Source organism: Humulus lupulus, chromosome 5 (assembly GCF_963169125.1).
Source record: "Humulus lupulus chromosome 5, drHumLupu1.1, whole genome shotgun sequence".
In the NCBI taxonomy this organism is placed as follows: Eukaryota; Viridiplantae; Streptophyta; class Magnoliopsida; order Rosales; family Cannabaceae; genus Humulus; species Humulus lupulus.
In genome coordinates this window covers 154,361,251-154,389,028 of record NC_084797.1, presented here as the reverse complement: position 1 = coordinate 154,389,028, position 27,778 = coordinate 154,361,251, and positions in this window count along the sequence as shown.

The following is a 27,778-nucleotide window of genomic DNA, read 5'->3' as shown; positions in this document are numbered from 1 at the left end:
GCTCTAAATCGAAATGAGCAACTAATGCCAGGATAACTCTGAGGGAATCTTTCTTAGATACTGGAGAAAAGGTCTCAGTGTAGTCAATTCCTTCTTTTTGAGTGAATCCCTTAGCAACGAGTCTCGCTTTGTGTCGCTCAATGTTGCCTAATGAGTCTTTCTTTGTTTTGAAGACCCATTTACACCCAATAGCCCTCGCCCCATTAGGCAACTCAACAAGATCCCAGACTTTGTTGCTCTTCATAGAATTCATTTCTTCGTTCATGTCATTGTACCACAGTTCCGATTCTTTGCTATTCGCAGCTTGTGAAAATGTTTCTGGGTCATTTTCGGCTCCAATATTGTAGTCAGATTCTTGCAAATACACAATGTAGTCACTAGGTATCGCCGATTTTGTTGTCCTAGTGGATCTTCTTAAGGATACACCAACAGGCTCTTGAGGAGCGGGTGGTTCACTTTGTTGTTCAACAATTATAGGCAACTCTTGAACAACTTGATCCATTTGAACTTCATCATTGACTTGTGGATCTTCAACAATTGGCTGTGGTGGTTCAACATCCATTTGGACTGCAGGGGTGTTATCAACCACAATCAATCTTGCTCTTGAGGTAGGGGGTTCTAAAGGATCTTTCTCAGAACCTAAGTCCTTGGATTGATCACTCCCACTAATCAAGGTATTTTCAAGAAATTTTGCATTCCTTGATTCCACAATCCTAGTGCTATGAGATGGACAATAAAACTTGTAACCTTTAGACCTTTCAGTGTAACCAATAAAGTATCCACTTATGGTCCTTGGGTCCAGTTTCTTTTCTTGTGGATTGTATACCCTAACTTCAGATGGGCATCCCCAAATGCGTACATGTTGCAAACTCGGTTTCCAACCATTCCATAATTCAAAAGGATTTTTTGAGACTGCCTTGGTTAGAACTCGATTTAATATGTACACGGATGTCTTTAGAGCTTCAGTCCACAAGGATTTAGGAAGTTTAGGATTGCTGCTAAGCATACTTCACACCATGTCCATCAATGTTCGGTTTCTCCTTTCTGCAACACCATTTTGCTCGGGTGTACTGGGCATGGTATATTGGGCAACAATCCCATTTTCTTGAAGAAACTTTGCAAAAGGGCCAGGTGCTTATCCATCTTCAGTGTATCTACCATAATATTCTCCACCTCTATCTGATCTCACTATCTTAATTTGCTTGTTGCATTATTTCTCTACTTCAGCTTTAAATATCTTAAAGACATCTAACGCTTCGCTTTTGTTATGAAGTAAGTAGATATACATGTAGCGTGAGTAATCATCTATGAAAGAGATGAAGTATTTCTGACCAAATGAGTCCATGTCTGGACTACATATATCAGTATGTATGATTTCTAATATGTCGGAACTCCTATGGACACCACTTTTCTTAGACTTGGAGGTATGCTTTCCCTTAATGCAATCCACACAAGTATCAAAATCAGTAAAATCTAAGGTATTGAGTACCCCATCTTTTACTAACCTTCTAATTCTATCAATGGAGATATGTCCCAATCTCCGGTGCCATAATGTAGAGAAATTCTCATTCATAACACATCTTTTATTGCCAGCGTGAACGTGCACAGTATTATAAGCGGTATTGTTTTGTAAATTAAGGCAGTAAAGACCATCAGACAAAATACCATTTCCAACACATTCAGATTTATTATATAAATTAAAAGATTTGTTTGAAAATGTAAAGGAAAAACCAAAAGGTACAAGTCTTGAAACGGAAATCAAGTTTCTAGAGAAACTTGGTGCATAAAATGTCTTTTCTAACTTTAAAAAAAAACCGCTACTTAAAACTAAATGGCACGTTCCAATAACCTCCACATGTGAGCCAATCTTGTTTCCGAATAAGATGCTTTGCTCACTTCCCACTAGTTTCCTTAGGTTTTGTAAACCCTGCAAGGAATTTGAAATGTGAATTGTTGATCCAGAATCAATCCACCATGTGTTAATATTAACATTAGCCATATTAGATTCATAACATACGAATGAAATTGGATTACCTTTGTCATCCATCCATTTCTTGAACTTGGCGCATTCCTTTTTCGCATGTCCCTTTTTTTTTGCAGATGAAGCACTTGATGGAATCCTTCTTTCTATCGCCTTGAGGAGGCACTTTATTTTTCCCCTTGTCCTTCTTGGATGGTTTGCGTTTCTTGCCTTGGGTGGCCATGTGAGCACTTTCACCTTTTTCCTGCAGGAGCCTTGCTTCTTCTTGAGCACGCATGGTTATCAATTCATTGATACTCCATTTGTCCTTATGTGTGTTGTAGGAAATTTTGAAAGGCCCGTATTGAGGTGGAAGATTGTTAAGGATGTAGTGGACCAGGAAGGTTTCAGGAATGACTACATCGAGCTTCTTCAGTTGAGCAGAAATGTCCCTCATTTTTGAAATATGTTCTCTAACTCCTTTGACACCAGTGAGTTTTGTGGATGAGAACTGGTGGATGAGGTTGTTGTAAAGTGGTTTGTCCGAAGTGTCGAACTGCTCATCGATCAGTTTGATCAAGTCTTTGACTTTCTCAGGTTGCTCCACCGATCCACGCATTCCCAGAGGGATCTTGGACATGATGAACATGATGCTGAGGCGATTGGACCGCTCCCATTTTTCATATAGTGCGATCTGAGCAGCAATGCTAGTCGCAGTGATTGCAGCTGGTTCGTCCTTCCTTATTGCGTAGTCCATGTCAGCACAGCCTAAATGAAGAAGAACTCGCTCTTTCCAGATTTTGAAATTATCATCCCTAAGCTCAGGAATTTCGGTAAGGATTTCAGCAAAACTAGAGGATGATGAAGAAGCTGCATGAATAGGATTACAAACTTAGATTTTGAAGAATGAGGCTTAATGAAGTCATGTTTTACCAATGTATAGCATGCTGAAGAATGAAATTTTATTAAACAAAAATTGCCTGTGGGCTAAATTTTTAATTTAATAAAATTGGATGTAAAGGATGATAGATTATTCAAACGAATTATTTGGGATAAATTAAGGTTTGATACTTCTATCTTTATTAAACTTTATGATAAAACTATTAAATTAATTTTCATAACTCCTGTGGGTAAATTAAGAAAATTAACTTAATATATTATCCTAATTAATTATATAAATATAATAAAATTCCTGTGGGGTAAAATTATTATATCTATATAATGAATCACAATTTTTTCCATTATGTGATCCTTTCAAATTAATATATAATTTTATATAATTAAAGATGTTGTGGCTACTCCCTAATTATGTAAAATTATATGGTTCACTAGACATTATGTTTCAGGCTCTAAGGAAACCTAAGAACAATTTCGTTATAACATAATAGGCAATCACAGAGAGTAGTGCTCCTAGTGTGGTCGTCCGAAGATCATTAAAAACCGTTCTAGATTGAGCATTTGTCTCAGTTTCATGCGTTCTTATGTCAACCACAAAATTGTTTATGAATTATTCATAATTTTATTCACCCTAAATGTTTTATGAATATTTTATGAATAAATTATGAAGATTGATATGCTAAATATTATTAAACCTATCTTAATGTTTGAATATAATCTAAATATATCTAGCAAAATTATGGAATATAAATCGTATTTAAAATTATAAAGTCATACATATAAAATTAAAGATAATTATACTTAGAATAAATTTGCATGAATAATAACAAAATAATCATACAAATTAGTATAATTAAATATATGTACGAAAATAAATACAATAATTCCATATATATACTTAATGGCAGAAAAAATCATGCTAAATAAGACAATAACACATTTACTGATTTGGTGAGTTAATAAAATAATTGCACAAACTTAAGTGTAAAATAAAATGTAATTGCATTCTTAAAATAACACAATGTTTTAATATTGCATGAATAATGAAATTATATCACCAAAATCAAGTGATTGCACATTTTAATTAATTTCCATAATATATAATATCAAAATGATATGTTTTAATTAAACTGGCACGAGTATTAAAAATGAAATTTATTGTCTAAATAAGCAATAAAAGTAAGAAAGTAATAAAATCCAAAAAAATAAAAAATATAAAAATGATTTTCAGCATTGTTTTTGAATTTTTCATTAATTTAAATAATAATAATAATATGCCCCGGGGAAACGACATGTCGTTTCCCCTGATTTATGCTCTATAACTCGTCAAAACGACGAATCGTTTTTTCGCGGGCTGCAAGAGGCAAACGACATGTCGTTTCTAGTATCTTCATCCTTCAGCCGGGTCGTTTTGACCCGGTTCTTCTGTAAACAGGTCACGCGACTCGAAATTAAACCCGGTCGGAAAAATGCATTCTGATGACCAAAAACTTGTTTCAAAGCCCATATCACACGGAAATGAATAAATAAAGAGATCCATGGCATTATATTGATTAAACAACAACTAAAATCTGGGCTTTAAATACAAAAAAAATATGGCCATAAACGGGTCCGAATGAAAACCCGAATGGAAAGCAACGTTTTTTACATCCAAATTTATATATTTTCGCCCATAATGAATCTAAAACAATGTCTAAGGAGATTCATGACGTTTTATTGCTTAAAAAACAAATAGAAACCGAGCTTTAATATCAAAGAAAACTTTTGGCCATAAGCGTGTATGAACGGAGCAAAAAATGAGTTTCAATGGTTGAAAAACTAGTTTTTAATACACAAACCAAAAGAAATACGAATCTTAATATATTTCTAATGGAATTAAAAACATAATAATAAAGGAAAACCATACACCAAAGAATAAACCAATCGGCACTAAAATATACACATATATGAATATGAATATAAATATAAATGCATATATAAATCAAATAAATATATATATGCAGATAAAATTAACAAGGCAGAGATTAACCTGGCGACTGATACCAAATGTTAGATTAAAAATAAAATATAGGCATATGAACAATTCTATATACATGTAGGCGGAATTAATATATAGAATGAACATATACAAAAAGAGGATCGAATATTGTATACCTCCAGCCATTGCAATTGATAACCTCGATCTAGCTTTAGATCTACAAAAGAAAAGAAAAAGAAGTTAGAACAAGTACACGGGCTTCCAAGCTCTCACTAACTCTTTTAGATGGAGTTACTGAAAGTCAGAATGAGCAGTGAGCTTGGGGACCGGTACTCTATATTTATAGAGTGAGACCTACCATCAGAGTCTCTGCCACAGATTGAGATATTTTCTCAATCAGTTGGGATATGAAAAATCGGGTAACAACAAAATCAGGTAACAAACAATATTGGCCATTAATTAGAATATTTTGTCAATAAATTAAATATTGACTTTAATATATTAAATCAATTAGTTGTAACAAAATGATTTTATATACCATTTAAATAAATATTCTAACAGAAATTTCCTCAATTTTCACAAGGGAAATCTTTCAAAGGATAAGAAATGAGATTCATCGAGCCGATAAGTATGTTGTAGTGAAAGACCAACAAATACCAGGATATACTATTTGTTTGGTTAAAAAATACATGCATAGCATATTAAAGCGTAAGGTTTTTTTTTTCTGACGATGGAGACGATGTGCGATGTGACTGCTATTGGTTTGAGAGAAAAGGAATCCCATGCAGACATATCTTTATTGCAATGAAGAATTTGGAGAGAATGATGTTGCCAATTTGTTTGATCAAGAGACGTTGGCTAAAGGATGCCAAAGAAATTAAATCTTCTACTCTTGGTAATGAAAGAAAGTGCCCTCATCCGCAAGTTATTGAAAATTCTAAGTATAGTGGTGTTACCTCACAAATGAGTGTCACGTCATACCTTGCTTCAAGATCCCAATAAGCATTTAAAAAAACTATAACAGTTATATCTAAGTTGAACGCAGAATTGGAAAAAATGCCTCCAGACGAAGAGCTTAGTCTTCTTCCCAGTGAGCAAGGAGAATTCCCTCACAATATATTAGACTCCAAGATTCACAAAACAAGAGGCAGACCTACTGTAGCTAGCTCATCTCGATCACTCCCTCAAGGAAAGAAAAAGAAGAAACCTAAAAGTGATGATAGACATTGAGATATATGTGGAGGGATTGAACATGACAAAAGAAATTGTCCAGCAAAGCCAAAATTACCTAGTGACTGTCCTACACCAAGCAAGAAGAAAGGTCATGCCAAAAAGATAATGAAAACCAATCCATGAATTATATATATGGTAGATCTTATTATTTTCTTGCAAACTTTTATTTACTTGTATCATTTGTTATTTGAAATACTAAATATTAGATTGTTTGTCACTTACACTTTGGTGTAATTTAATTATTTAATTTTTTTACATTTTATATTTCCAAGACTAAATATTAGATTGTTTATCAATTACACTTTGGGATAATTTAATTATATATTTTTATTGTTCCAAAAAGAAAGATAATACTGTGACTTTTATTTAAAGTGTCATTTAATGAATAATACAATGTTAATCATATTGTTATTAAACCAATGATTTTTTCCTTCAAACTTAGTGTTGGTGCAGTACAACAGTTTTTGGAAATTTTTTTATAATTTCTTATTATCATAACAACATAATTAAAGCATATTATTGATTTCCATTTTTTGTATATAATTAAAAAATTATTGCTTTTGAGTTAACATAATAACCCTACATGTTTCCTTACATATTTTATACCTTATAAATGCAAACAATGGTGTAAAAAAGAAGTGTCTATTGTACCTATCCCATTTCGAAATTGTAGGAAAATAAGGATTTTAGCACGAATACTCCTTGAATTACTCATGGGTTGAAATATGTCACCCATTGTTACCAAAGAAAACAAACACAAAAATGAGGCCGAATGAAAACTAAGAGTAAAAGTATATGCTTTCAATATGAGCCCTATAATATATATAGGAAATTTCTAAGTTAATGAAAATTTGGAAAAAATTAATGTAATTATTTTTTCTATATTCGAATTTTATAAAATTGGAATTAATGAAATTTTAAAAATATATATATAAAATTAATGGTCATTAATGCTTATTACAATCTTTAATGTAAATTTAACTATTCAATTCAAAAAATTGGTCAAAAGTATATTTTTAAGAATGATGCTTCATTTTTTTTATAAAAAAAATTAATGTAAGAATTAATATTAATTGGAAGATTCACACAATTTCATGTAATTAATGTTGAAATTAGTTATACCTTTAATTTTTTTCTTTCAAATTTCGTATTTGTTATAATATATATGCATTTATTTATGTAATGTCTAATAAGTAAAATGCATATTTATTGCCTAAATTGTTAATGTATATATTTAATTAATACAAATAATATATATTCATAACACCAAACAACTAATGCATTTTTTTAACAATTTTTTTTTAATAATTTATTACACAATATCATTAACAAATCAACTATTCAAAATGTGAATCATTTTCGAAATTTATGGTAATAATACAATACTTAATGTTTGAAAATTATATATATTGCAAAATAAAAAATTGTAAAATCGCAAAAACAAGGATTACACTATGGAGTCTAGAAAAAAAGTGCACATCCTTACTTCGTAAAATAATTATTATTTTATTCTTCAGCCATCAATCTTCATTTACTAGAATCAACAAAGTTTGAAAAGGTATATGCTTTGATCATTTGGTTCACATATAATATTACTGTATCTTTTCATTTTACGCTTTTGATCTTGTGTATGTCTTTCATCTTTTACTTTTAATATTTTTGTGTTACCTTTGATCTTTTTTTGTAGATATCTATCGACAAAGATTTGATGCCTACACCCAATCAAATATTTGATCTTTCTCAAACAATCCAACGTATTGATGATAACATATTGTCCATCAAAGAAGAGATAAGTTCTCTTGTTTCCATTGTAGAAACATTACAACTCAGTTCATTAGTGTTAGAAAAACGTGTGGAAGAAATATGTGCTACTAAAAAGAGAAAAGCAGAGGGAAATAAAAAAAAAGTTCGTGATGAAATTGATGCTAAGGAACTAGAGTTAGAGTTAAAATTGAAAAATATTGTTAAGTCAATAGAAAAAGATTTTGAGAAAGTTGACAAAAAGTTGCAAAAGGGATGCTTAAATGCTCTTGGTGAGGATTTTGTAATCAAAACCCCATTTAACGGAGATAAAAAGATGAAAGGTGATAAAAGTCTTCATAATTATCATCAGCATAAGGTATGTTGTTTTAAATTTTTTTAATTTATGCGCGATTAACCTCTTTTTATTTTCAATATATTTGTTATATTTCAATATTTTACTTTTCATTGTAGGATAATTGCGAAGAAGAATGATGTCACTCTACGTATTATTAATAACGAATAATGAATAGTTAGTTCATTTATATTTTGAGAATTAGTTTGAGTGTTTTTTTTTTCTGTTTGTACTATATGGTTATGAGAGTTTGTTTTATAGTATTATGAAAAAATATTATTTGCTATTATAAAAATATTATTTATGACTATTATTAATTAAACTATATATTTGGCCACTTCAATTTTATAGAATCACAAATTTTCGTCTATTTAGTTTTTAAGTTGATAAGTAATTAATTTGTGATAATAAATTATATATTGGTAATTGGGAAATCAATAAATTCTTAAATTCACCTTGCAAATAATATTCAATATTTAAATTCAAGATTAAGCCCATCTACCGATCAAATAAAATCAACATTAATTTGTATTTAATTTCAATATTTTAAATTGAAATTTATTTTTGTTACACCCAGATTTCGAGACCTGAGGTTGTGACCTCGAAAGCTGGATCCGTCAGGTGTGAGTTCGCAATAGCTAAAATACATGTTCGTAATCTAGACGCCGAATCTTCAAAGCAGTTGGCAACCTCGAAGATGGGTAGCCTCGAAGTCCTTATAAACTCGAAAGACAAAACATCGGAGTACGTCCATTGTTGGGTGGCCTCAGATCAAGTGGTCCGAGCTGGCATGGGTGTGAGCTCGAAATAAGGTGGCTTCGGTGATATTTACCCACTCCGAGCTGGTCTTGGGGAAAATAATGTAACTCGTAATTTACTCAGAGACTTAGACGGGCATGATGCTGATTGCTGATCTCGAACGGCTTAATAGGTCACCTGAGGAGACGCAGTCCATGCATTCAAGGGATATTTATTGTCGTAACTTCCCTACAATAAAGAAATATTAACTAGTCGGTTATATGCCCCTGGTCTTCAGGGGACGTTTCCCTGTATATAGGAGTTACAGGCTTTAAAGCCATTAAATTTATTAATATACAGAATAACTTTCCGAAACGTGTGGGATAGTATCCTGAGATCTCCTCTATAAATAGAGAAGGCATGTACCATTGTAAAGGACCGGAAAATTTTGTAATTTTGAGAGAACCTCTGGAGAATTCATCCCTGAAGAATTTCCAGAAATCTCCTAAGTTCTAATAACAAAGACTCGTGGACTAGGCAGAGTTAACTGCTGAACCACGTAAAAAACTCTTCTTGTTTTATTGTGTTATTCTTGCCATAGTTTTTTACTGTTTACGTGCTCTACATTCTAAGTTGACGAAAAACGGCGTCAACACTTTTCAGTAATAAAATTTGAAAATAAATGCCTCCAACAAATTCGAATTATTTTAATAATTTTCAAATAATTTTTTTTATTAAATCAAGGTGTTGAAGTTTATCAAAACAAAAATAGAATCCTTTCAAATTTCCAAAATCAAGCACTAATTTTTCATTCAATAAGTTGTCTAAATAGATTGGTTTATATGTTAATTTATGAATGTTTGAGATAATTGGACATTAATTTCTTGTTGGTAATTGGTTTGTTAATAAATAAATGAAATTCACTATACAAATAACATTCAAAGATTTCAATTAACTAATATATTCAAAATTAATAACATTTTAAAATTATAATAAAGTCAACATTGTATTTAATTTCAAAATTTTTGGACGTAAAATTAATTTTTAATATAACCCCCCCCAAAAAAAATAGCTAGGCTAAATTCGAAATTATTTAATGATTTAAAAGACATATTTAGTGTTTAAAAAATATACCATCTACTAAAATATAATCCATTCATATTCCCTAAATCATGTACTCATTTTCATTGGATAAATTGTCTAAATGGTTAAGTTGATAAGTGAATAATTTGTGATTGTTTGAGATAATTAGACATTAATTTTTTATTGGTGATTAATTAATAACTTTTGAAATTTACCTTACAAATACCATTCACTTTTTTTTAAATGATTAACATATTTAAAATTAATTTGTTCTATAGTCAAATAATTAGACATTTAATCAAGTTCTAATTTAGAAAATTTAAATAAAATAAGGTTGTTTTTCCTTCATACAACTTTATTCAAAATATTAATATTTTAAATAAAAAAAATAAGTGCAAACATGCTATCATCGTCTTCTTGAATTGTAATCTCAGGCTTTCTGCATTAATTCTCCTCTATTCTTATTGTAGTTTGAACTTGCAAGCCACGTAGTTATGTAACACCTCTCTTCATTAGAGTCAAACTACAATAACAAAAAAAAAAACAAGGTCAAGTGTACTCTTTTAAAAAGATCATAAAAAATATTATCACAAATAGAACTAACCATGAAAGATCTTGAATCATAAATAATATGACGAAGACTCCACAATCGTACAAATTTGTTTGTCTAGGGACATTAGTTGAACGGACAATACGAAAGCTAGCAAAATTGAAATTACAAGGGGTATTTTTTATTTGATTCTCCAAGCCCAAATCAAGATTGCGTAACTGCATTTAGAATCAATTTTTAGAATAAATAAAATTAAAATTATTTTTTTCTTCCAAATCAACCAATCTCGACAATCTTAGATGATTGTAATATAAGAGACTTTTCATGAGCAAGTGAGTCCCAAACTTCAACTTTTATTTCTTTTATAATTACTCGAGCAAGCATGTAGTGTTTCATGATGAAAATGAGAATATATATCTACAAGTATAATTAAAGTTAGAAATTTCATAATAATTAATAATAAATAAAAAAAATAGGTTCTACATATAACTTAGACTCATAATTCATTACAATGGTCAAGGGAACCCATAAATCTTTCGTAGTAATGCATTCTCTTCCAACTTTGATATAGTGGTAAGTGTGGGTCGGGCAATAAGTTTTTCTATTATATATATAAAAAAAAATTAATTCTCCAAACATGAATTTTTACTTGACACAAATAACAATTAAAAAGACTCACCATTATTCTCACAGGAAAATACCAAATTTTACACTCTTTCCCATTTTTCGACCTCTCATCTATAGTCAACAATGAAGATATCATAGTAATAATCTATATTTACAAATAAAAAAAATCACATTCACATTAATAGTGTAAACAAAAAAGGACATATTACCTCTGTCTCCAATTCAATATTAGGTCCAAGGTAACGAAAGTCGCACCGTTGTAGAAAACTGTAACCACAATCAACTATAATATCCCTATATTTGAAAAAAAAAATGTCGGACATAAAAAAATATTTTAAACACTTACAGAAAAAAAAAAACACAAAGATAGCAAACTTACGATTGATTGGAGTTTGAGAAAATAAACTCTAACAGCTCCCTATCTTTTGGTCTGAAATGATTGTCGAGTTTAAAATATTCAAACAACACACTTTGATCTAGACTAATAACTTGCTTTTCAAGACATAGTGATGGTGAAGATATTTTTTTTATTTCTTCATTTGTTATTTTTATTTTTTTCTCATATCTGCATTTACATTTTTCCTTGTTTTCTAAATGCCTTTTTAGAGACTCTAATTCATTTCTCATCTCTTTGAAATCACAATCGATTCGTTTCCTCCATTCGATATCGGATTCCATCAAGAATTTCTATTAGAAAGAAGAAGAAGAAGATTATCACTTAAAAAAATGTTATAAATATGTTATAATTTTTTTTTAACAATTAAAACATTTCAAAATTCTATAAGAAAGAAAAACAAACAACAAAAAATGATTGAATATCTTACAAGAAACACTTTGAAATTGAAGCTTCCTCGCGTAGACAGTTTAAAAAAAAATTGGACCTTTTTCACTAAACAAGATTTTCATGAAGATGAATGGTTAAAAAATAATGAAAATTAATAAATAAATATATAAAATAAAAAATTTGGAAATTTTTAGAGTGTCAATTAATTTCGAAATTGTGGATATATTTATATAAAAGAAATAAAAAATAATACTAAATAGGCAAGTGATAAAGATGATAAAAAAATTAAAAAAATAAATAAATAAAAAGAATTTCAAAATTTAGTTTAATTAGGTAATAAATATTAGTTTGAATGATAATGGTCACATTAATTATTCTTGCCAAAAAAATTAGGTGATAGTTTATTTCAAATAAACATTTATGTAAATTTTTATTATACCCAGATTTCGAGCCATGATATATGTGACCTCGAAAGCTGGATTCGCAGCGAATGAACTCGTAAAGTCTGAAGTATGTTCCAAGACTAGACATCGAGCTTGCAAAGCTGAGACGACTTCGAATATGGTGGCCTCAAAATCCACACGATCTCGAAGGGTAGCTCCCGAGATGCATTTGTCCTCAGGGGTGACCTCGGATCATGGGTTCCGAGCCTGACGCGCGTACGATCTCGAAAACCATGTGACCTCGGGAGATGTTATTAGCTCGAAAGTTGATGTGAGACCTGGGAGAATAAGGCCTTGGTGATATATGATAATAACCTTGAATATCTTAAAGTGTTGACTATAAGAGACGTGGTCTACATTTATTACTGTAAATCCCCTAAAATCATGGGATATTATTTGATTAGTTATACACCCCCTGGTCTTCAGGGGACGTTTCCTTTTATATCGGATTATAGGCATTTAAGGCCATTTGATTTATTTGCACAAAAAGAGTAACTACCTGAAATGTGTGGGATAGTATTCTGCAATCTTCCCTATAAATGGAGAGGTCATGCACCATTGTAAGGGACCGAATCTCTGAATCTTGAGAGAAAACTCTGAAGAATTCATACTTGAAGAATTTTCAGAGATAATCTTGAGTTTAATAACAAAGACTCGTGGACTAGGCAGATTTAACTGCTGAACCACGTAAAAACTGTGTTTTGTACTATCATATTTATATTGGCCATCACTGTTTGTTGTTTACGTGCTCTTCTTTCACGGTTGACGAAAAACGGCGTCAACAGTTTGGTGCTTTCATTGAGAGCCTTAAGCATTCATCCTTGAGTAAGTCATGGCCACTAATAATCAGAATGTTACTGAAGCAAATTATCCAAGAAGTCCTGGGAAACAACCAATGGAAAACCCGGATGTTGAAGAAAGAAGTAGATCTTCCGATTCCCGGGGACCACTTGCTCCACCAAGGGATGAGGATATGTATTACAATCCTGAGCGGTATGTTCCCATTGTGGAACTTGAAAACCGGCAATTGAAGCAGCAGTTGACAGAGGCCAACAAACGGAATGAGGAGTTGGCAAGGATAGCCGCAGAGGCGCAGGTGGCTCAGCCCCCGCCTCTGCACGAAAACCAAGTCCCTCCTCCAAGGGACGTACACGTTCCTCCCCGTAGACCCCATGGGCGCCCACGAAAAGATGCTGCCACAAGGAGGCCGGCTCAACCTCCGGCACCAGCAGAGCCATCCGCTCCCCCTAGGCCTCAGAGAAATACTCGGGCAAGGGCCCCGGCTAACCCGCCTGTGGAAGTACCTGGAGGAACTGAGAACAACCGAACCCCTGCAGAGGCTCGGACTCAAATACCTGGGAGCGCACCAAATGTGACCGACCCATCTCGGGCAAATTATGGACCGTCTAGGCCGCGACATGGATGGCAGCCACCGTCACCCATACGGTTCCCTCCATCACCTATAAGATATCCTTCGCCCCCGCGCAGGAATGCTCAACCAGTTTGAGATCAGGGCGAAAGGCGTGCGGGAGGAAGACAAGGAAACAGGGAGGCTTTCCAGGAGCAGAGAGGCGCCCCATCTGAAAAAAGTCAAACATCTCGGTCTCGCACGACGGAGACGAGGCGACATGGAAAGAATCCATCACGAAATAACCATGCGACGAGTTTTACCAGTGATGATTCTGGAGATACCAGGTCGGTCAGCAAGCATGACCGAGGTCGTAAGAATACTGGAAACCGCATAAATCGTCCCGACCTGCGAGAGCACCTGAATCAAAGTTGGGGTAATAATGACCCAATAAATCCGGACCTGAGGGATCACTTGAATAGGCGTAGAGATCCCTTGCGGAGACGCTAGCCTGGAATTATGATCGATGACAACCGATTCCAGACAGTACCCCTTGCGGACCCGGTCCAAGAAAGAATCGATCAGCTTGAAAAGGCCTTTAGGCTTTTGAAAAACGAGCAAGTGATCGATTTGAAGACTATGACGAGGAGCTCGAACCGTTTGCCCCCCATATTTCCAATACTCCATTTCCTCAAGGGTTTCGGATCCCTCACGTCCCAACGTTCGAAGGAAAGACCGACCCGTATAGTCATCTGAGCACGTTCAACACCATAATGAGAGCCAGTAACGTGGGTTACGAGCTCAGATGCATGTTGTTTCCAGCATCATTGACAGGACCTGCCAAAAGCTAGTTCGAAAAATATAAGAGATATTCGATAACTTCTTGGGAGCAATTGTCTAAAGACTTTAAGAAGCAGTTCAGAGCGATGATGGGGGTCAGACCAGAGGCATCAACCTTAACTAACGTTCGACAACAGCCGGGCGAAACACTAAAAAGTTACCTAACAAGGTTTAATTTGGAAGTCGCCCGAGCTCGGAACGTAGATGACAGTGGGCACCTAATGGCTGTCCAAGCCGGCGTAATGCCGGGGAGTGCCCTTTGGGATGACATGCAAAGAAAACCAGTGAGGTCCATAACCGAGTTTAACAGACGAGCGCAGAGGTTTGTCAATGTAGAGGAAGCGAGGTCGACACTTAATGTGACTTCCCAGCCCGAAACTACAACGATAAACGTCAACTCTACCTCAACCTCGGTGGACCCAGCAGCTCCAAAGCCTGTCGCGGAAAACCCCTCCAAGAGGAAAAAGAACGAAGGGAGTAACCTCGAAGCTGAGGGAGGAAAGAAAAAGAAAGGGGAGAGATATTTCTCCGTGTATAGAGTATACACCGAGCTCAATGAGTCTCGGGAGAACATATACCTGGCTAATGAAAACCAGGTCCCCTTTAGGCGTCCGGACCCGATGAGAAATCAAAAATCCAAGAGGGACTCCAGTAAGTATTGTCGATTTCACAGAGACACCGGGCATACAACCGATGAATGTCGACAACTGAAGGACGAGATTGAAGGATTGATCTCGAGAGGTTACTTCCGGCAATATGTCAAAAACCAGAGTACTAGTCAGGCGGTTGCGAGCCAGAGAGTATCCACACCTTCGGTGGCACAAAACAATAATTCTCGAGCTCGGGAAGAAGATAGGCCCCCGCCGATAGATGGAGAGGATGTAATAACCATCTCGGGAGGGCCTCATCCCGCAGGAGTAGGCAGGAATGCCCAAAAGAGATACGTTAACGAGCTGAAAACTGGGGATGGGTCTCCTTATGAACCTGAACCTAGGGCTCCAAAAAGCCAGAGGATTGAAACAAAACCAATAACCTTCACTGAGGAAGACGCGTCCCATGTCCAGTTTCCTCACCATGATCCACTGGTCATCACTCTCCAGCTGGCCAATAAAAGGGTCCACCGAGTTCTCATAGACAATGGGAGCTCAGTCAGCATTCTCTATAAAGCAACCCTCGAAAAGATGGGACTCTCCCTTCGTGACCTGAAAGCGTGTGCAACTACTTTATACGGCTTTTCAGGAGAAGGGACCGCCTGCATGGGATCCATCGAGCTCCCCGTGACCTTGGGAGACTACCCAGTCTCGGCAACCAAGATGATGGAGTTCGTGGTAATAGACTTACCTTCAACCTACAATGTGCTGCTCGGGAGACCCGCCCTAGTCGGGCTGGGGGCAGTTTCATCAGTAAGGCATCTGGCCCTTAAGTTCCAGACCCCTAGCGGAGTCGGAACATTGAAGGGAGATCAATTAGCAGGGAGGGAATGCTACAGCATCTCCTTGAGAGGAAAGAAACAGACGAGCGCACAAGCACTCGCCATCATTCAAAACAAAGATGGAACGGTCTTAGAGATTGACGAAGAGATTGATCCAAGGATTGAGGAGAAAGTTGACCTCGAACCTTTAGAGGAGCTTGAAGAAATTCAGCTCGAGGAAGCCGATCCCTCGAAAAAGGTGAAGGTCGGAAAACACCTCCAAGATGAGACAAAATAGCAATTGATTTGCTTTTTGAAGAAAAATCAGGATGTCTTCGCGTGGTCGCACTCGGACATGGTGGGAATAAGTCTGAGTATAGCAAGCCACGCACTGAATATAGACAAAAGCTTCCCCCCGAAGCAACAAAAGCGAAGACAGCTGGACGAAGATAGAAAGAAAGCACTAAAGGAGGAGGTTGACAGGTTAAAGGCAAACCGATTCATTAGGGATGCCTTTTACCCTGACTGGGTAGCCAATCCGGTGTTGGTCCCAAAGCCCAATGGGACGTGGCGAACCTGTATTGACTACTCATATCTCAACAAAGCTTGCCCGAAAGACTGTTTTCCGTTGCCAAGGATTGACCAGCTCGTGGATGCCACGGCGGGGCATGGCCTGATGTCCTTCATGGATGCCTATTCTGGATATAACCAGATTCCCATGCATGCCCCCGACCAAGAACATATGAGCTTCATCACGGATAAGGGGCTATACTGCTATAATGTCATGCCATTCAGGCTCAAGAATGCTGGGGCCACATATCAGCGGCTCGTGAACATGATGTTTTCAGAACAAATAGGAAACAACATGGAAGTTTATGTCGATGACATGCTTGTCAAATCTCAACTCAACAAGAACCATGTTGATGACCTCAAAGAGTGCTTCGGCGTACTCCAGAAATACAACATGAAGCTAAATCCTCAGAACTGCACTTTTGGGGTGTCTTCAGGAAAATTCCTGGGCTTTATTGTGAACTCTCGTGGAATCGAGGCTAACCCCGACAAGATCAAGGCCCTGATTGACATGCCCTCACCTTGAAGGCACAAAGATGTCCAAAGTTTGACTGGCAGGATGGCAACCCTAAGCAGATTCATCTCGAAATCTACAGATCGTGGTCTTCCATTTTTCAACTTATTGAGAGGAGGTAAGAAATTTGAATGGACGGAGGAATGCGAGCTGGCCTTTCAGGAGCTCAAAAAGCACCTTGCGGAACCACCCATCCTGGCAAAACCTGAAAAGGGAGAAATACTGTACCTATACCTTTCAACCACCGAACACGCAATAAGCGCAGTGCTCGTTCGAGAAGAAGAGAAGGTACAAAGACCCGTTTACTACATCAGTAAAAGATTACTGGGGGCAGAGTCAAGATACCCATTTATGGAGAAACTCACACTTAGTTTAATTCATTCGTCTCGTAAACTCCGCCCCTACTTTCAGGCGCATCCCATCCATGTGCTGACTGATCAACCACTTAGGCAAGTTTTGTCTAAACCAGAAGCTTCAGGTCGACTTATTAAATGGGCTGTTGAGCTCGGACAGTTCGAGATCACCTACCACCCGAGAACGACCATTAAGGCACAGGCGTTGGCGGACTTTATAGTGGAATGTACTGGCATAGCCGATGACGAGGTAATAACCCCGGCCCACGAGCTGTGGAAACTTTACGTCGATGGCTCATCAAATGAAAATGGAGCGGGGGCAGGGGTCATTTTGGTTACCCCCGCAGGGAGCAGATTTCATTCTGCCTTAAGATTTGGTTTCAAAGCGTCGAATCATGAGGCTGAATACGAGGCTTTACTCGCGGGACTTCGTATAGCAAAGGAGCTCAAAGCTAGGGCTGTACATTGCTACAGTGATTCCCAGCTCGTGGTAAATAAAATTTTGGGAGAATACCAGGCTCACGGCACGAGAATGGCAGCTTATTTGGAGAAGGAAAAATCCGCATTGGAGTGTTTCAAATTTTATACAATCGAACAGGTTCCCCGCGAGCAGAACTCAAATGCAGATGCCTTAGCTCGGCTCGCCACATCCGCTGAAAATGAAGAACTGAACGTTGTGCCCATAGAACACCTATCGGCACCTAGCATTAATGATCCAGAGGAGGAAGATGTGTGTTTGATCGAAACAGAACCTACCTGGATGACCCCAATAGTTGAATATCTCGAGAACGGAGTCCTTCCAAGAGACCGGAACCAAGCTCGAAAGTTGATGTATCAACTTCCCCGTTACACCATTTTGGACGGAAAGCTATACAGAAGGGGATATTCCATGCCGTTACTTCGGTGCGTAACCCCGCCCGAAGCTAAGAAGATCATTGAAGAAATTCATGAAGGGTTCTGCGGAGATCACACCGGGGGGCATAGCCTGTCCAAGAAGATCATACGCCAAGGATATTTCTGGCCAACTATTAAAACGGATTCTTTCGAGTACGTGAAGAAATGCGACAAATGCCAGAGATTCGCCACGATTCCCCGAGCTCCACCATCCGAGCTGACCATGTTGACTTCCCCATGGCCTTTCGCGGTATGGGGCATCGACCTCATAGGCTCTCTCCCGACTGGCAAAGGCGGAGTAAAATATGCTGTAGTCGCCGTGGATTACTTCACGAAGTGGACGGAGGCTGAACCATTGGCAACTATAACTTCAAAAAAGATCCTTGATTTCGTAGTAAAAAGCATCGTGTGCCGATATGGGGTGCCGATGAAGATCGTATCCGACAACGGAACCCAGTTCGATTGTGACTTGTTCACCAACTTTTGTGAAAAGAACGGCATAATAAAGAGTTTTTCATCAGTCGCTCATCCTCAAGAGAATGGCCAGGTTAAGGCTGTGAACAAAACTCTCAAAAGTTCTCTAAAGAAAAAGTTGGAGGAGGCGAAGGGACGGTGGCCCGAAGAATTGCCCCAAGTCCTATGGGGATATAGGACCACAGCTCGAACATCAACATGACATACCCCGTTCTCTCTAGCATACGGCTGCGAGGCAATGTTGCCCATCGAGGTCGAAATCCCAACGGTCCGAACTCAGATTTACGATCAAAGTTCAAACCACACTCAGCTCCAGGAGACCTTAGACTTGATTGAAGAAAAACGAGAAGAGGCTCAGTTAAGAAACGCTGCCTACCAGCAGTGAACTACCAGGTATTTCAACAAGAGGGTTCGAGATCAAAAGTTCGGAATGGGAGATCTGGTGTTGAGACGCGTATTTTTGGCAACGCAAGATCCGGCAGCTGGAGTGCTCGGGCCGAATTGGGAAGGACCGTACCAGATAGAGTCAGTCATTCGGCCCGGTGTGTACAAACTTGCGAGATTGGACAGGAGCCTGGTACCGCGAGCATGGAATGGCGAACACCTTAGACCTTACTATCAGTAGTGTAGGAAAAGTGTTGCCTGTAACCATGATTTTCTATATGTATTAGTCTATTTGCTTTTGAATTCCATCAAATAAAGATCTATTTTTTTCAATATATTATCTCTTTTTATCTTTTGCAATCTCTCTTAATTTAATAACCTATGGTCACACTCATAGGATATTAAGGGGGCATCATTGGTATATATACCATATATATACCATCGGCTTAAAAAAATAAAAAACATAAAAGTATTTGGATTTAACCAGATATGCGAGCTTAGATAGTTTGGACATAACCGAATTATCAAAAACATAAAAGTATTTGGATTTAACCAAATATGCGAGCTTAGATAGTTTGGACATAACCGAATTATCAAAAACATAAAAGTATTTGGATTTAACCAGATACGTGAGCTTAGATAGTTTGGGCATAACCGAATTATAAAAAACACAAGTATTTGGATTTAACCAGATACGTGAGCTTAGATAGTTTGGACATAACCGAATTATCAAAAACATAAAAGTATTTGGATATAACCAGATATGCGAGCTTAGATAGTTCGGACAACCGAACTATCAAAAGATAATAACGTTTGGATTTAACCAGATGTGCAAACTTAATAGGTTTGGAGCAAACCAGCTAAAAAACTAATCGACGATAAGTAGGAACCTAAACCTACTTCGAGATAAGTCGAGATCGAGGCTGGAATATCTTAAAGGAAAATAGTTTCGAACTCATAACCTTGGAGTAAAAACCAAGGACGAGAAAAAGTAACTAAGCAAAAAAGATATAACTAAACCAGTCACATTACATACCACGTGAGAACTTTCGGGTTCATGGTTAAAGTAATATCCGACCTTGATAAATAACGAGATTGGAAGCGGATAATTTGAGCAAACGATGCATGAATGCATCGAGTCTCGAGCCTAAATCCACACTATGTTTGTATGAATAAATAAACATAAATGATTCATCAATATAAAATGTGCAAAATATTTCGAGCTGAGAAATGTAAAGCATATCAGGTCAATAATAAAAGAAATTGTATCAGCCCTGTGGGCATAAATTAAAGTAATTACAAAAATGAGAGGACGCAGCCCCAAGGTAAGATTTCCCCGAAGTCGGATTCAAGAAGGAGGAGTCTCCTTGGCCTTCTCAGCATCAGCAGAACCGGACCCCTCAGAACGAATAGCATGACTATCCTTCTGGGCTCCCTCCGAAACGGCCTCACGAGCAGCCTCTTCCGCCTCAAGCCGAGCATTCCACTTGTCAAGAAGCTTCGCCTCGAGAGGACCTAAGAAGCTGGTATCCAGGTCTTCGTTGTTGGCCCACATTCTGTACATGGCCGAGTCAACCGCCTGGTCCTTCTTCTCTTTGTACTCAGCAAGGAGACGAGCTTTTTCACCCTCCATAATATCAAAGGTGGCGGCCTTATCTTCTTCGAGCTTTTTGTTGGTCTCCTGGAGTCGAGCGTTCTCCTTCTCAAGCTCCTCAAGCCTAGCTTTCAGCTTCCCAAGCTCGGATACCTTGGCCTCAAGCTCCTTAGCTCCTTCCTCAAGCTTAGCATTTGCTACCTTCAGGTCATCACTTGCTTTGAGGTGGAGATCCTTCACCTCCTGAGCGTGAGACTTGCTCTAATGGATCTCATTGTTCAACTTATAGTTGAGCTGGGCAGTAAAAGCGAGAGACTGACAAAAGAGGAAATCGTCATTAGCGCCAGAACTGTGTGATTATAACTAAGAAGTAGAAGAAAACTTACCGCGGCAGCGAGCTCGATGCTCTTCTCATAGAGGGCAGTGTAGTCTCGGGCATTGTTCAAGTATTGCCACTAAGGAGCTTCGAGACTACTAAAGCTCTGGCCAATTCGGGACATAACATCCGAGCCCAGCATCGACCCATGGGACCCAGCTGCATTATCAATTACGTACTCCTCCATGTGGGTAGAAACTAACAGCTTCTGAGTTCGAGAAGCAGAAGGCTTTCTAGGAAGTGGACCGATTGTAGGCCGAACCACTACAGGAAGTTGGGGCCCGGTCATGATAGAGGCATCGACCTGCGAAGTCGATACCACAGTTGCGGCACCGAGCTGCGAAGACGGCGCCGTGATGGAGCTGGTAATAGGAGGATCTGGGGGAGGAGGTGTCTTCTCGGTCCTTTTGGGAACTTTGGTGGGCCGATCCACCTTTCGCGACCCCGCCTTGGGACGCTTGCTCCTTTTGGCGCCACCACTCTCGATGATATTGTCGAGGTCGGAGTCCATGGCACCTGCACAGTTCAAATCAAAGTTAGACATAATGATAATAAGCTTGGAAAATAAAAAAGAAAAAACCACGTAAATAAAGACCTAACTGGAACTCTCCCCCGAACTAGAGCTCGGGGACCATGAAATTCCCCCATCTTCAGAAGAGGCGGGGGGAGTACCTTCCCTATAGGTGGACGTCAACCTCGAAAGGTCCCTATAGTCGTTTGTCCCATATTGGACGGCTATCATGTCCCACACTTCATTCAGACTATACATGGAGTCATACTTCCCGAGCCAACTATCAAACCTATGAACTCGGTTGTCTACCCAAGTCCAAATATAGAAGTGGTCCCTATCGTCTGGGCACAAGACTAACCTATCGGGTTTATATTTTAGTAAGGCGGGGGACCACATTCTCGAGCTAAGGATGACTTTACCTTTTTCATCCGAGTCTGAGCTCGAGGCTTCATCATTAGCCTCATTCCCCGATGGCGGACTCCTTCTGCGAACTGGAGGTGGGGGCCTCACCTCTCTCCTCGGAGGGAGGATGCCTGTGGGCAAAGGCACCTGCTCCTAATGTTCATACTTTTTATTGGACCAGTCAAAGGTGGACTGGCCCTCTCCCAAAAGTCCGCAATCTCGGAGCTTATCCTCATGCAAAAGGTACAAGAGAGACCTCCTGCCATGAGGGAGTTGGAGCAGGGTCTCTCTGCGCCCCTTCATTGCCTCGTCAGGAGTAGGATGCTAAAAATTGGCTGGAAAGCAAGACACATTTCAACTAAGTACGAATCTTACAGCTAAAATCCCGAGCACAGAGATAAAAAAAGGTTGGAATACTTACGAATCCGCCTAAATGAGTAGCATCGAGACGGAGACAAGCCATCTGTCTAGAAGAAGGCTTTCTTAAAATCAGGTGGGTGATTGGGAAGGTCCTCAAATACCTTTTTTTCTTTGGGATAGCTCGAAAGGTAATAAAAGCAATCTCCTCCCCGAGCTCGGGAGGGATTGCTTTTCAGACAAAAGAGATATAAAATCTCTTGCGGTGAAGGCCCCTTCCACTTCAGCTCGTGGTATAGCGACCTCAGGGCAGACAGAACCCTGTAAGAATTGGTGTTGAGCTGGAACGGAGCCAACCCAAAAAAATCCGTGAAGTCCTTGAAAAAAGACTTCAAAGGGAACAGCGCCCCTGCCTTCATGTGTTCCTGGCTCCATGCCACGTATCTCAGCCTGTTGTCACAGTCCCCGGGGGCGTAATAGCTTAGTTCGTGAGCGGTCGGAGCTCGACACTTCAAGGAACTTGACAACCTGAGGCCATGGAGGGCCAGAATGTCAGTTATCTGACTTGTTGAGGTAACCGAGCTCCAATAGTGCTCGGCCTCGAAGATTTCTCTCCTCGGTTGCGAGGTAGAAGGCTCCCCCATAAGTGAAAATTGGAGCTCTCCCGGGCTGTACGCAACAGTCACTGTCAGTTTAGGGTCGAGTGGGATTGGCCTGGGCCCTGAATTGGATTCTGGGTAAATAGCCTCTCGAAGGGTCCTCCTCTTCTTCTCTATGACCTCGTCAATTTGGCGGCGGTAATGAGCTCGAATATCCTCCCGTTCGCGGGCGAGATCGTACTCGCGAATTCGACGTTGATTTTGAGCAAACAACGATTCCGGGCTCGGGGTTTTGGGCGAATAAGGGATTGCCAGCAACGACCCCCACCGTCTTTCCAGATTCTGTGACATCTAGCAAGAAAGAAAAAATGGTGAGGGCCATGCATGCAAGAATTACAAGCTTGACAGGACGAGCTCGAAGTTTAGGAACAAAACAAGCTCGATACTAAGACCCTTATTAAAGAGTCAGAACGTGCATTCCACGAGAAAGGGAGGAGAGTGGACAATTTTTTGAAAATCCCGAAAATCAGGGGAAAAAGAGTGGCGGATAACCAAAAAAGGTAACCTTGGGTATCGTGCATTTGTCAAGGCCAAGGTTTTATACCCGATATCTTGGTGTACAAGAAACGTCTTTTAAAATTTTAAAACCCAGAAAAGAGAGATCTTGCTCAAACATCAAAACTGGGTATGAACCAGTGATGTAAACCCAGTATGGAAACTTAAAACATAAAAGCCTATCGGACAAAAATTCCCTAACGTATTGTACTAAGAAAATAAACTAGTACATTCACAGAGATAACAAGAACAATATGAACAAAAACTGGGATAAGGGAAAACAAAGGTTGGACACTTACACAATAATGACGATTGCAGAGAAATTGCTAACTGAAGGAGAGGCTGCAAATATGAGCTCACGGACTCGAACAAACCGGAGGTCCTTTGTTTTTTCGGCTGAGAGAACATGCACAAGAAAGAAGTTCTCTGGGATGGGCTCTGGTTTCGTCTCTTCCCTTTTTTGTTTCTGATGCGTGTAAAATAAGAGGAAGAAGAAGACCTTGAATATATAAAGGGAGAAAGGTGATAGAAAGGATTAATCTGGGCCATTGGCCAGAATCCTCATGAAATCCAACGGTCAGGGGTCGATGACATGATGGTACCGAAAAGGTGGCAGACGAATGATTGTGGGCAGGTTTCCAAGGTACTCAAGTACCACAAATGAGCAATGTCCAACTGACGCGTGTCCATTCTCAAGTGTGTGACGGTATGATTCCCGAAGAAAGTAGTTCAAAAGTTTCCTTCTCTTAGGATTCGAACAAATACTTTTGAGGGGGCAAGATGTTATACCCAGATTTCGAGCCATGATAAATGTGACATCGAAAGCTGGATTCGCAGCGAATGAACTCATAAAGTCTGAAGTATGTTCCAAGACTAGACATCGAGCCTGCAAAGCTGAGACGACTTCGAATATGGTGGCCTCGAAATCCACACGATCTCGAAGGGTAGCTCCCGAGATGCATCTGTCCTCAGGGGTGACCTCGGATCATGGGTTCTGAGCCTGACGCGCATACGATCTCGAAAACCATGTGACCTCGGGAGATGTTATTAGCTCGAAAGTTGATGTGAGACCTGGGAGAATAAGGCCTTGGTGATATATGATAATAACCTTGAATATCTTAAAGCGTTGACTATAAGAGACGTGGTCTACATTTATTACTGTAAATCCCCTAAAATCATGGGATATTATTTGATTAGTTATACGCCCCCTGGTCTTTAGGGGACGTTTCCTTTTATATCAGATTATAGGCATTTAAGGCCATTTGATTTATTTGCACAAAAAGAGTAACTACCCGAAATGTGTGGAAATGTATTCTGCAATCTTCCCTATAAATGGAGAGGTCATGCACCATTGTAAGTGACCGAATCTCTGAATCTTGAGAGAAAACTCTGAAGAATTCATACTTGAAGAATTTTCAGAGATCATCTTGAGTTTAATAACAAAGACTCGTGGACTAGGCAGATTTAACTGCTGAAGCACGTAAAAACTGTGTTTTGTACTATCATATTTATATTGGCCATCACTGTTTGTTGTTTACGTGCTCTTCTTTCACGGTTGACGAAAAACGGCGTCAACAATTTTATTATTTAATGTTTTATTATAGAAAAAACCTATTATTAAAAATATATTGATTTTTTTAATAAAAACTCAAAATAACAAAAAGATGTTTTAACAAATACTATATTTATATACGATATGTTAATGAATAAATTTTTTTAAATGTATATTACAGGCTATTAAATATATCAATCACCATTTTTATTTTTAGAAATAAATAAAATAATAATTTTTCATTAACTACTGAAGGGTATTGAATAAACTAATAGAATTATAATTTACATTAATTAAAATTTTAAAATAATAAATATACACACACTAATGTTAAAATTATTAATTATATATAGAAACTAAAATATGTTGCAAAACTGTAACTGTTGCAAAACTATATTCTTTTTAGTGTCATTTGAAAAAAATGTAACTAAAAATAATTAAATATCATTTTCAAATATTACGAAATTTTTAATTATAATGAATTACATACTTGTTTTTTATATTAAAATTTTTTTTAGTGACATTCTATAAAAATGTTACTAAATGATATTTCAAAAAATAAATTCCTTTTTAATGTATATTTGTAGACATTTTGATATAATAAAATTTTATAAATACTTTCTAATAACACTTTAACATTACAATATTAGTTTATGTATACAAAACATCTACTTAATACACATAACAAATAAAACATATGTAATTTTATTTACAAAAGTTTACTAAAACAAAATACATAATTGTAGTGTAGAGCTTTCCTTCTTCTTCTTCTTCGGTTTCTTTCAATTTCTTCAAAAAAAATCTTCTAAGCTCTTAATTTTCTTTTGCAATCTGCATAGTCAAAATGCTTGCACTGGTAATTCAGACACCTCCCAAATCTCACAGAATGATACCTAGATATGCTCCCTCCATCAAGCCATTTCTTGCTAATGATGCTATCTCTGCATCACTAAATTGAAATAATGCCTGCAAATCCAATAAAAATGAGGATGATAGTGAAGATTAAAATCGTACACTCAAATAAATTTCATTATCAATATTCAATATCTTCGACATATCATAAGAAATTAACCCAGAAAAAAAGATAAAATGCAAATAATGAAAATAAAATGAAAATAAGGATGATAGTGAAGATTAAAATATGACAAAAGTATATGAGAGCATTACCGCACAATGACAAATATGGGAGGTGCACGACACTGGGCTTTGAAGTCTTGACCCTAAGGTGTCCTATGGTGGTGGCAGTGACTTTCATATCTGTCTATAGAGCGAGATCGGAGCTGAGAATCCCAAAAATGCCGGCGACATTGAAAGCCAATCTTTTTTAAAACCCAAAAAATAACCAGTTTTTCTTTTTGAAAACTAGAATGTAACTGTTATAACATTCTTGAGTTATTTTTTTTATTAATATATAATGCTTATTTATAATACAAATTTCCTTTATAATGTGTAGATACAATTTTTTTTTAATTCTTTAACTTAATAATTATATGACCGACATGTCATCAAGTCACTCTTATAAAAATTTAAAAAAATCACAATTTATTTTTAGAAATTTTAATTAAAAATTATAAATATAAACCATTGATCTTAATCCAATGGTTAATATCAAAGTAACCATCCATGGGTAGTAACCATTAAGAGTGCACCCATATATATATATGTATATACTAGGTACAAGCAACGTACAATATGTACGTTTGCTTGGTTTTATTTATAGAATTTATTAATTATTTTATTAAATTTATATTAATATCATATAAATTTTGAAATAAATATCCTATTTTAATTAAATAATTTATTTATTTTTGTTTAAGTTTATGTTTGTTCTAGTTTTTTAATTTTGGAGTGACAAGAAGAGATTATATATTATATATTTAATGTAATTTTAAATATTATACTTGAATTTTAAATTTAAGTTTCTTGCTATTTTTTTTTTTTTTTTTTTAAAATTTGTTGCTAATTCACAGTAGATTATATTACATGTTTAATATGATATTATTCTAATAAGTGAGTTTAAGTTTAATTAAATTTTATTTTAAGTTATAAAACGTGTGATTTTATTATTTTTAAATAATTATCATTCTAAAATATCTCAAAAATATCATATATTTTTTTTAATTATTTATTATTTTAAATTAATTGTCATTGTAAAATATATGAAAAATATATTATTTTAATTTATTTAATTATTTATTATTTTTAAATAATTATCATTGTAAAATATCTTAAAAATATCCTATTTCAATTTTTTTAATTATTTATTTAATTTAATTTAATTTAATTTTAAGTGTTTACAAACTACCGTTAAATATAAGAATATTCTGTTAAATATAAGAATATTCCATTAAAGTTAACATTAAAAAAATAAAAAACTGTTAAAACCAAGAATTTCCGTTATCTACACACTTATTATATAGAAGATATATATATATATATCTTCTATATATTTAGTGTGTAAATAACAATTTTTTTTTTGTTTTAATAGTTTTTTATTTTTTTAATGCTAACTTTAACAGAATATTCTTATATTTAACGGTAATTTCTAAACACTTAAACTTAAATAAAATAAATAATTAAAAATATTAAAATAAGATATTTTTAAGATATTTTACAATGATAATTATTTAAAAATAATAAATAATTAAACAAATGA